We start from the raw sequence: 12,202 nt of genomic DNA on the forward strand, positions 1-12,202 counted from the left end.
TGGTGAATCTTCTCACCCCGCACCTCCTGTCTGTACCACAGTTTTTGTATGCATAAATAAATAAATCTTTTAAAAAAAAAAAAAAAAAGGAAGGGAGAAGGGCCTGAGAAAAAACTTGTAGGAGACTTGAAGCACGAGCCACGTCTTAAGGGATAAGTAGAAACTTCTTGCCTGGTCACCCTGGAAAAGGCAATTCAGGAAGAAGCATAAGTAAAGACAGCATGGAAAGCTTGCTCTATCAGAGCAGTCGTTCTCATGGGGGTCCCTGCGCCAACACCCACAGCTAGGGGACATCTGGCAATGTCTGCAGATATTTGGTTGTCACAACCTGGAAGGAAGACAGAAGTTCTACTGGTGATCAGTAGATAGAAGCCAGAGAGAGCACTAGCCTCCTAAAATGTACAAACAGCCCACAACAACATCAACAGCAAATTATCTAGTCCAAAAAGTCAGTAATGCTGATGTTAAGAAAAATTGCATTGAAGGAAATCCATCGAAGAGTCTCCCCACCTAAACATGTATGTCAGAAAAGCAGAAAGACTTAATTTTCATACGAGAAATCAGCCCTGGAGTGGCACGTCCAGCCCCTCTGTAGCGTTGCCCATGTCTCCATGTTAAGTGTGCACAACTCCAAGAAGCTAGACTGTGAAAGAACAAAAGGTGGAAGATACAGAATAGAGGGGGGGTTTCCTTAATATAGGAGACACGTGACTATCTTTGTAAATTTCAGGGAAGACTCAGCAGGGAAAGAGAGATTGGAAATACAATAAAGAGAGAGATTGCTAAAGAACAAAGTCAAAGAAGAAGCCATGGCAGAGGAGTAATACAAATCTTAGAGGAAATATTAAGGACTTTTTCTGGATAGTTTAGTAAAGAGATTTTGATAGACAAGAAGCAGCAAAGAATTGCCACACAGAGGGGAGAGAGCAAGACCAGCTTTGTCTCCCTCACCCTCTCGCCCAGCCCCTAGTCTCAGTTTCCTAGAGATCAGCCTGAGCCACACTCAAGAAGCTGATCCTAGATCATCTTTGCAATACAGGTTTGTCAACTTGTATTGGGAACCAGTAATGCCAGGACTCACTCCATTCCCCTCTCTACATCTACTGAGTCTCCACACCACCAGCAGTATCATCTCCTGGTGATTTGGCTAAGATGTCTGGTCCTCTTGGAGCCTCTGGCACATTACCCATAAAATAGTAGAGCACTATACTCCCTGCCTAAGATTGGGTGCTGGATCCACTGGCCGTAGGATTCCTTCCTCCAGCCAGCACTGCTGCAGATGGGAGACGGTAAAGGCGTGGTCAGGGAGATTTTCCTTCAAACATCATGGAGAAGAAAAACAAGTCAACCGAGCAGTATTCTCCATGGAAAGTTCCAATATCTATTCTCCAAAGTCAAAGCAACCTCAAAAGATAAACTTGCACTCTGAGGTCAATATGAACTTCACCATGAGCCAATTCGAATGTTAACCGAGACTGGAATTCATTGAATTTTTTTAAAGCCTTTCTGTTTATATCAAGGAAAGCTGCACTGAGGTCATCACAGATGGACTAAGCCCTCTCTGAAACAAACAAAAACAGTTTAAGTGACTGTGTGGAATAAAAATCTTTATCACAAACTTTTGATCTTGTAAGCATGGCATTTTTTAATCAAGAAAGGGAATGTTCCCAAAAAGGTAAGAAAGACAAACAGACTCAAATCGCATCATCCCAGAGGGTGTTTCTATAAGCTAGAGGTCAAAGCTTAAAAGATTTAAGGCAGCCTGATCCCCCTGCTGAACTACCTTGGTCTAAGATGCTCAGTGTGTCACGGAAACCTTGTTTGGAGCATTCTCCCAAGAAAGACATTTCAGGACCTGCTAGTTACTGGCAAACTCCCCTAACTTCCCCTGACCCTTCCATTGCCTCTTCTACAGCCTCAGCCCAAGGCTTGTCAGATTGAAAGTGCCAGGGATAGACCATGGGGAGGCCTAAATCACAAACCTCACAATCTGACCAAAAGCAGGGCCGCTGCCAACCCTTGATAACAGCTTCATGGGAACACTAATGATGTACAACCCTAAATGCCACCCAAGTCATCCTCCTGAAGGTTCTTCAGACCAAGGATGTGCTAAAGCAGGGCCCTCCTATAACCAGGTCTTTATCTTCCCATATTCCTCTAGCCTTCCCGTCTTCAGCCCTTAACCAAAACCAAAGGACTTTCTGTGGGAAGGCATGACCACACTTACAGGATTTATTTATCCATCTGGGTCAGGGAATGAGAAACTGGAAAGAGTTCACAGTCAAATTTAGATCTAGGACTGACCAGTAATACAAGAAGTCAGATTATATCTTTGCATATTCTGAGTTATATTGTAGCCTGGAAATCAAACGACATACAGTTGAAAAAAGCATTTTTTTTTGAGCCCCTGAAATGTGCAAACAATGAATTAGTCATGATAAAGTTTCCTGGATGAAGAAAACTCAGATGCCAGGAGTTCCTATTCTAACTCTGACCTTTGGCTCTAAGTCTGCTTTTCTCTGCCTCCTTGTCTCTGCGAAGGACCCTGATGTAAAATGGCGGCTGCAATGCTCATGTCTCTTGAATCAAATGTATTCTTACTCCAAAAGGACTTTATATAGATTGTTTTGTAGTAGAAAATATGCTACTGAGTATCTCATCCTAAAATAAGTCATATGACTATAAAATGACTTCAGCAACACATGACACATACACTTAGAACCAGATGTTTGATGCACAAAAATGTCCTGAGCCCCTGCTATTGGAATGAATCCCAGATGCTTGCAGACGATCACCTGATGAGAGCTTGCGGCCAAGTGTTAGTACACGGTGCACTTTATCCCAAACTGCCTCTCAATCCATGGTCATGTCTCTCCCATCAGAAATTAAATTTTTGGCATCTTCTCCTTTCCTTTTGTTCACTCCTCCCTCACTTCACTAACACACACCTATCACTGTAAATCTTTGCCATGGTACCCAATATTGAATAAGTGAATGGACGAATGAATGAATGCATGAATGAGGTATAAAAGTGTATCAAGTAGGCATGTGTTTGGCTATAAATTAATTTTAAAAATAAAAGCCTTCACGTCAGGGAGCTACACAGATATGGATTCATGTTGTCTCCAGCAACAAGGAAGTTAAGGGCAGCACCTGCAGGCTGGGAGAGTGGGAGAGTGGAAGGTGACAAACCTCTCTCCTTAGAATCTCAAGAAGGTCACTGCATTTCTAGATCCCACATCCAATTTCTTCCAGGAAGGAAGAAGTCGGGGGGTGGGGAGAAAGGTCTTACCCTTATCCCTAGGGAAATTTGCCGTTTTGCTTGGGAAGGTAAGCTGTACATTTGCATCACTGGCCAGAGCTAAGCCAGATGATCACCCCAGGTGGAAAATGACTATTCAGCACTTCAGCCTCTTTAAAAGGGAGAGACAAGGGGAAAGCTGGTTAGGAGTGGGGTGCAGAGGGCCAAGTCCTGGTGTTATCTGCAGGCAGCTCTTTTCCCAAGAGTAAATGGTTTCCACACACCTTGCTTCTCATTGACACTGTTTGTTCAACTTATTGAGTCCAGGTTCTTGAGGTTGCTGTAATCAAGGGTCTTCTTCATTTCATTCTAATATTTCCAGAATCCATTGGAAAGCCTTGGCTTCCAGCCCTCACAACTATTTGAAATTGATGTGGACAGTTCACATTTCTATCCCAAACATCTGTCTAATTATATTCATTCCAATACCAACTTTTTCAAATTGATTCAGTTTGTTAACATTCTTTTTACCCTGCTTCATTTATATATGAGAGAATTTGAATTCAAACTCAATAAGGATGGGAATTGTATGGGGACTATAACCAAGATAAAAATGCACACATTGTGCAAAAATGAAAAATGATGTAAAAACAATAAAATAAAATTTAAAAAAATAAAAAACAATAAAATAAAATTGAAAAATAAAAATAAGGTCAGTATTCACTATCTTTTAGCTGTTTCTGGAGTATTTTTTTTACTATAGGCATATGTGCATATGTACTTTGCCATTGAGAGAACAGTTGTCAGGTCTCCTTAATGGTGCAGGGGGTTAAGTCTCAACACTATGAAACTATTGCCAAACACTGCGGCAAGAGTTTGATCCCCAGCCAGGGTGATAACCCACATGGCTCAGCAGACCTCTCCTGTCTCACCCGCTGCTCCCCTCAGCAGTGTATTTCAGTCTGCCTGTTCTGCTCCCCACTCTGTCTCTAGTGAATCCTCTCACCCCCTGTACCCCTGGCTTATACTCCAGTTCTTGTAAGCATAAATAAATAAAAATAAATCTTTAAAAAAAAGAGAGAGGACAGTTGCCACAGTTTTCACTCAAGGAAATCTGTATCAATTGCCTGGCATGTGATAAAGATATACAAGTAAAATAAAATTGTTTAGGGATTTGGAGAGTAACTATCCTATTAAGAAAAATAAATACGATAACCCTATCTTAGATCATACACAAAAACTAATTCCAGATCAACTAAAGATTTGAATACAAAAAGCAAAATTTCTAGAAAGAATGTCAGAATACTTACATCGTAGAACGCATGAACATAGAGACTGATAATGCTGCTGCAATTAAAGTTACTTCTGAATGAAATGAGAGACTATAGCAAATGTTTGAAACACAAGACCCAGAGCATGTGAAAAGACTTGAAATTCATTCCATCCGCTTTTTAAAAATTGATATCCAAAATATTAAAGGAGACCTATATCTATAAAGACATTTCAAAGAAACTGAAAAGCTAAAATACATAATAGAAGACTGGAAATTTACTCAAGAAAAAATCTGAATGATCTGTAAATATTCCAAGAATTAATTAATTGATAATCAGGGAACTGAAAAATGAATATGGTACTCATTCATACCCACCAAGTTGGTAAAATGCATCTCTGTCAATACTAAGTGCCAAAGGCTGCTGGAAAAGAGGAATCTCTGAAACACTGCTGATGGCCATTTCAATAGGCACAGATACTCTGAAGACACTGGGACCATCTAGCGCACCCAATGACTCAGCAATCCTGCTCCCCAGTATCTACCCTGTGAAAAGCCACTTCCACGTATACAGAAAATATACCAAAAACATTCACAGTAGCTTTGTTTGTGACAACAAAAATTTGGAAACAATCTAATTGTCCATTAGTAAGATAATGGGTAAATAAATTATATCATCCAATGGAATGCTACACACTCATTAAAATGAGTGAGCTAGAGCTCAGGTACCAAGATGGATAAAACCCCTCCATCTGTTTAAGTCCACTCCTGCTCCAAGTCCTTGCTCAAGGTTAGCCCTTGCAGAAACTTGCTCTGCTGGCTCCAGCCTTAATTCTCCCTTCACAGTGTCTCTTAGGACACTCACCCCCTCAGCAGCACAACATCGTGCAGTAACCTCACCAGTATTCCTTTTCTTTTTCTTTGGAATCTCAGCTATTTTGATAGGGGAAAAACTCTCATTTTAATGTACATTTATCTATGAGTCCTGAGGTTGGACATTTTTCATATTCACGTTATTTATGTGTCTGTCTTCTGTCTTACTCATTTATTGGTATTCTTCATAGCCTTTTGAACATGCTTCCTAGCACATATTAAAATCAGGAAATAATGTTGAACTACATGAATAAAAGCTGGAGATTCAAAGTGAAGGAACAAAAAGATTCAGATAAAAAAATCACTCCCACATAAGCTGTGTACTAAAGTATGAAAACAGGTCACTATATTACAGACTTGCCGGCTGAAGTCCTTTCTCAATTAGGTGAACGGAACACATATCTTTGTTGCTTTCATGAAATTGGCTGTAGGAGGCATCTGTCCCTTAGAGCTTAAATGGCTTCTGCTAGTTTGAGGAACAAGCAATACTTGATGCAGACAGAAAGTTTAGAGAAGCCAAGAGAGTATGTAGCCTGAGCCAGGCTTCCTACAAGTCCAATCTATACAATACACCTTAAATTCTGAAAATGTGTGACTTTAGTCCCTACAGTTAACGAATGTGTGCTTGGAGCGGTTCCTATTAACCTTATCACTTCTAAGACTTACGGTTAATGGACAGAGTCATAATTCAAATGTTTACATAAAGACAGTCACCTTTTCTCCAGGAAATGCAAGCTACTCTTTTCCCCACCAGTTCACATGGCACTTAATGGTCCCTGGGTTTTTCTACTGTATCTTCGTAGGCTTATAGAGACCCCAAGGGTCATTTCCAGACAGCACAGTTTGGATAACAGCTTCCAGTAACTAATTCTGCCATTCAAACACAGAAGTCAAATTGGGAATCAGAGGTTCAATGTAAAAATGATTTGTAACTAAAAGAAACAGCTGGGGAACTGGGATTACCAAAATCATGGCCAGCAATGATCACTGCAAGTTTCCTCTCTTTTATGAATCATTTATCATTCTGTCTGGATTTTAAACTGTAGCATCAACTAATCCAGATTTTAAAGGAACACTTGGCTCCCAGGGTGCTAACCCTACAAAATCTCTTCCACAGAGGTTGGTCAAGACCTCAGAGCAAAAAGCCTTTTGAAGATAAACTCCAAAATACTACATGCTCAGGAGTTAACCTGCACTGACCCCCAACTGAGTCAGTATCAGGTTTTACAGTTGTTGCAGAACACAGAACACCACAAAGGATCGGTTTGTCATATTTCCACTACATTAGCCCCTTTTGGATATATATATATATATATATATTCCACTGGAAAGCAAAACCAAGCAAAATTATGACAATAGCATTGCCCAAAATATCATGCCTTCTCTGAATATTCTACCAACTTCTAAATTGTATTTTCATTAAAAAATGTATATGGAAATTGATCTATATAAATTGTTCAAGGAATATCTTTGCTTTTTTGTTCATTTGCATGTTTGGTTTTTAGTATCATACAAAAATAAATAAAACTTTGTACTGAATCTGTCACCATCATGAGTAAATATATTTCACAAAGGATTTTTTTTTTAAGTCAACATAAAGCAGACTTTGGCTTATATTCAAAAGTTCCCTAGGGAACCGAGTTTACATTTGAGTCCTGATTTAGCTAAAAGATTTATAAGGGCACATGTAGAAATACAGGTCCCTCTTGGGTGATGAACCAGGGCGCAGACATAATTATGATTCGCTCTGCTCGCCATTCCTCGGGAAATTGCTCCCAGGAGCGCAAAGGTGAGTTGGTCATCAAAAGAAGAACACAAAAGTTCTCTGCACTACGACCATCGGGTCACCCTCCCAATCTCCAAGACCAACCTGAAGAACAGTAGAAGATGATACACAACTCTTCACAGATAGTAAATGAGTGGGAATATTTGCTTCCCTGGGAAAACTAATGTGAGTGATATGTTTTGCAGACCTTGAAGCCAGATCTGCTTGGATTTATCATCCTTACAGGCAGTTGCTCAGCTCAGCAGCCATGAATGCAGTAGTGACACCCAAGAGCCCAAGCAAAAAAAAATGTCGCCAAGTAACATGGGTAAAACAGTCCCAAAATGGAAAACTGAGATTTTCCTTGTAAAGAAACAAAATTGCTTAATAACTTGCTGAAATTTCTCAAGAGTGAGGTAACGCACACAGAGGCCTAATCTTGGCAGCCTCTCCCCTCTGCAAAGGTCCCTAAATCATCACCTTAGAGGACAGAGTGGGGGACCAATTCATCAGTCCGCTGGGGGCACCACAAGTTGCTTACAAGCCTCGTGGGCTGGCAGTGTTGTTGCAGGTGCCTTGGGCCGTTACTACTGCTCTCAAGAGCTGTCACAGCAAAGAATTGGGCCACCCAGAAAACTTGCATGAGCCTGTTCTTGAAACACAAGGGATGTGTGTCAGTACTCAGTTATAGAACAAAAACAAGATTTAACACGGAGATTATAGAAAGAGCTCAATTCTTTCACTTGATGACCCCCTCCTCACCCCCCATCAACCATGTCCACTCACCTCCACTAACGGTTAACTGCAGCAGGGTCCCGGTCTTACAAAACTTATTCATAAATAAGGAGATGAAACTTGCATAACCTAATTGCTGGCCGTGATCTTGGTCATTTCAATTCTCCAGCTGTTCTTTATTGACAAGTCTTTTCTACATTGAACATTTGATTCACAATCTGAACCACTGGTTTGAATGGAAGAATTAAGCTACTAGACACTGTTATCCAAAAACTATGCTGTCTGGGCAGCAATCCCTCTGCCTACCTGTGACTATGCAAGTGTTTTTTTTTCACCAACTCTCTCCTCTGCAGGGAAGCAGCCTTCCTGCCCGCCCGTGACCTGTACCATGACGGGGGCTTCTCTTCCTTGACCTCCCTCAGCAGGGCAGCTCTCCTCAAGGCCACCCACCTGCGACGATGCAGGCCTCTCTCAGCAAACCTGTCCTATCTGGGGCAGCTCTTTCTGCCCACTTGTCTCTACACAAGTGCCCTTTATTCTTCTGTCCCTTTCCCTAACAAACCTGTTCTTTAAATATAACTGATCTTTGATGGACATTATTGTAGCAAATATTGTCTGACCTATTGTTTCAATAAACCAGAAGACAAGTAATTGGGTATGGCTTCATAATAAAAGACATTAACATTAGGAAAAAAAAAAAAACTATGCTGTCTGGAAATGAGCCTTGGGATCTCTAGGAGGCTACAAAGAAGCAATAGGAAATCCAGGCACCACTAAATGCCATATGAAGTGCTGGGGAGAAAAACAACTTGTATGTCCTGGAAGAGATGTCCAAATTTGGGGAAAATTTGTAAGATAGTATTCATAGTATTTGCTGAAAGTCTGATGGCCAAGTAAGTTCCATGAGGAGAAGCGATTTAAAATTATTATTTTCATCCCTTTTAGCTCTGTGGACCAAAACATTGGTCATCATGTATTGTTTATCCCCTAAAGTAAGGTTATGTAACACTATTTCCTCATATTTCTGTTGAGGATTTCCTATCCCTTTGACCAAAGAAACTCACGATTGTAGGTTTACCAGCTTGCTATTATTTTTATTTTTCATCATTATTTTCACATCCAGTGTGAATGTGTCCCATTTTTTAATCTCAGAAAGTGTTTATGAAAGTTAATGTCAATTTTGGATACCCACATCATCAATCTCTCTCTACATCAGAATGAGTTTCATCTGCTAATTTGTGTGAGCGCCTGCCCATCCACAAATGGCCTCTGAGTCTGTGGGCCCCAAGGTCCACTCTTGGGATTAGCCTATTCCATGGATCACAAGTTACATAGGACATGGCACTGAAGCTGTCCTATAACTGCTGCATTGAAAAAAAAAGGGGGGGGGACATTTTCCCTAACTGTCAACCTTTCTCTTGATCATTAACATAATTCCCTGGGATTAAAGCAATAATGCCAGGAGCTTCTTTTCCATCCTAAAGAATGTCTCTATTTTTTTTTAAAGATTTATTTATTTATGTATACAAGAGCTGGGGTGCAGGCTAGAGATGCAGGAGTGGGGGGTGAGAGAATTCACCAGAGACAGAGTGGGGAGCAGAACAGGCAGATCCACTGAACTACACTGCTGAGGGGAGCAGCAGGCGAGACAGGAGAGGTCTGCTGCTCCATGTGGGTCACCTCCTGGCCGGGAATTGAACTCGTGCTGCAGTGTCTGCTGCAGTGGCTGCGGATAGCTTCACAGTGCTGCATCTTAATCCCTTGCGCCACCAGGGATGCCCTTTTTTTTAAAGATTTATTTACTTATGTTTCTTATCCTTATCCTTGGGTGTGTGATATTCAAAGAGCAAGGAGAGTAATCACTATTTTTTTCCCAATAAGCACAAACTTTATTCTTCATATTCACCTAACTAGCTACAAATGGAAAAATTGGTAGTGAAAATGAAAATAATGGGCCTCCCCGGTGGCGCAGCGGTTGAGCGCTGGGTTGCGAAGCTGCCCGCAGCCTCTCCAGCGCCGGTTCGATCCCCGGCTGCTCCCGGCCACTGGAGGAGGGTCCCACGTGACGCGCAGACCTCTCCTGCCGCTCCCTGCTCCCCTCAGCAGTGTACTTCGGTCCTTTTGCCTGCTCTGCTCCCCGCTCTGGCTCTGGTGAATTCTCTCACCCTCCCGCGCTTCTGACTGTACCCAGTGCATGTATAAACAAAACAAACAAACAAATAATAAATAAATAAAACATGCCTCTATAAAAAAAAATTAAAAAAAAAAGAAAATGAAAATAATTTACACGTGGAAATACTTGTTTTGTGAAGACAGACATATTTTTGACAATTTTAACAAGTGACCTTTCAAAATCACAGTGATGTGAAAAAAAGGAAGGAAAATCAAAACAGAAGCAGCAGTAAATGGAGAAATGAACATGCCCACAACATAAGGCATCTGTGATGTTAAAAAGAATTGTCTCTGGGGTCTCCCCGGTGGCGCAGCGGTTGAGCGCTGGGTTGCGAAGCTGCCCGCAGCCTCTGCGGCGCCGGTTCGATCCCCGGCTGCTCCCCGGCCACAGGAGGAGGGTCCCACATGGTGCGCGGACCTCTCCTGCCACCCGCTGCTCCCCTCAGCAGTGTACTTCGGTCCTTCTGCCTGCTCTGCTCCCCGGCCACAGGAGGAGGGTCCCACATGGCGCACGGACCTCTCCTGCCACCCGCTGCTCCCCTCAGCAGTGTACTTCGGTCCTTCTGCCTGCTCTGCTCCCCGCTCTGGCTCTGGTGGATTCTCTCACCCTCCCGTGCTTCTGACTGTGCCCAGTGCTTGTATAAATAAATAAATAAATGAACAAACAAACAAACAAACAAATAAATAAATAAATAAATAAAAGAATTGTCTCTGCAAGAAGCAGGGAAGCCAGATGCAGGCTCCACCAGTGAATAATCCATGACGGTTAAAACTGAGCGCTGCAGGTTACTCAAGGCAAGAGCAACACTCTGCTGCTAAATAAGAACGATTACACCCAAGAGTTTGTAATTAGCATTCAATGAGAAGGGCAAAGAAATAAGAAGAAGAAAAGAGTATGCCTCATTGAATGTAACTAATCTGCATTATAATAACCTGCCTGAAGCTCATAGATAAACAAGGTCACCATTTTGTCATGCACAATGGAAAGAGCAGGCCATTGAACCATGTGGGAGAACTTGTTGGCTTTATCAGATATCTGCAATTATCTGTCCCTGGCTGCTTGGAAATGAGAAATCACAGTACAGTCGCACCTGTTTCTAATATAAATGCGCTTCAACTGCGATGAAAACGCACTGTGTTATTTGGAAGTATAGACAGAGGCAGTCACATGCTTAAGACCTACCTGATGGGCCTCCCTGGTGGCACAAGGGGTTAAGCATCAGCTCTGTGAAGTTATCCACAACTACTGCAGCACGAGTTCGATCCCTGGCCAGGGTGGTTACCTACATGGCACAGCAGACCTCTCCTGTCTCCCCTCAACAGTGGATCTCAATAGATCCGCCTGTTCTGCTCCCCACTCTGTCTCTCATGAATCCTCTCACCCCCCACACCTCTGGCCTGTACCCCAGTTCTTGTATGCATAAATAAATAAATCTTTAAAAAAAAAAAAGAAAGAAAGAAACTGATGAACCCAAGATGAATTCAAGCCATCACACTGGGCAGGCAAATATACCAGCTGGTCTTGAGTGTTTTTTCCAATACTTTGATGCTATAATTTTTCTCTACAAACTTCAATATCTCCATGGAAGACAATCACTTCCATCATCAAATACACTTTGGGGTCTCCTACCTAGAAATTAAAACCAAAACAAAAGCACATTTAAAGACTTTCACTTGACTCCTGTCCCTACTTTATTTGGTTCATTAATTTCTCCATCACGCGGTCTCTCACTGCTGCTAGCATCCTCTTTTTCCCACTTTTCGAAGATGAATATTTGAAGTGGGACTTGAAGGATCACTAGCACTTTATCAAGTGAGAGGTAAAGAACTAGGAGTTGTTTTTCCAAATGGGAAGGAATGATTCCCCCGCCCCGTCCGCCTCCACTGTCGGGGTCAAAGAGAGGTGAGAAGGTCTTTGAACAGCTTCAGTTACCACAGAAGCACCATTCTAGAATCTTCCACTGGATCCAAGTCAGCAGCTCTATGTCTGCTCTTATTGGTTGTAAAGAGTTAACTTGGCTCTAGGGAACTATATCTGCATGAAGTTATTAACTGCTCTAATCAATTGTGTTGAGAGAAAAGAACAGCCAGTATAATGGCAATGGCTAATACATTTTCATTTTGGTCAATAAATGCTATTTCCTAC

The 12,202-nt window shown here is 41.8% G+C and overlaps 1 long non-coding RNA gene across 1 annotated transcript in view; it reads right to left on the bottom strand.

Annotated features, from left to right (window-relative positions):
• Positions 1–8,172, bottom strand: part of LOC119234050 (uncharacterized) — a 123,995-nt gene extending 115,823 nt beyond the window's left edge. Inside the window, exon 1 of the long non-coding RNA XR_005122538.2 lies at positions 7,936–8,172. This is a non-coding gene — a long non-coding RNA (uncharacterized LOC119234050). The remainder of the gene's footprint in view (positions 1–7,935) is intronic.
• Between the last annotated feature and the right edge of the window lie 4,030 nt (positions 8,173–12,202).

The sequence above is a fragment of the Talpa occidentalis genome, unplaced genomic scaffold (genome assembly GCF_014898055.3).
Source record: "Talpa occidentalis isolate TD23 unplaced genomic scaffold, MPIMG_talOcc4v2.1 talOcc4.8, whole genome shotgun sequence".
Classification (NCBI taxonomy): domain Eukaryota; kingdom Metazoa; phylum Chordata; class Mammalia; order Eulipotyphla; family Talpidae; genus Talpa; species Talpa occidentalis.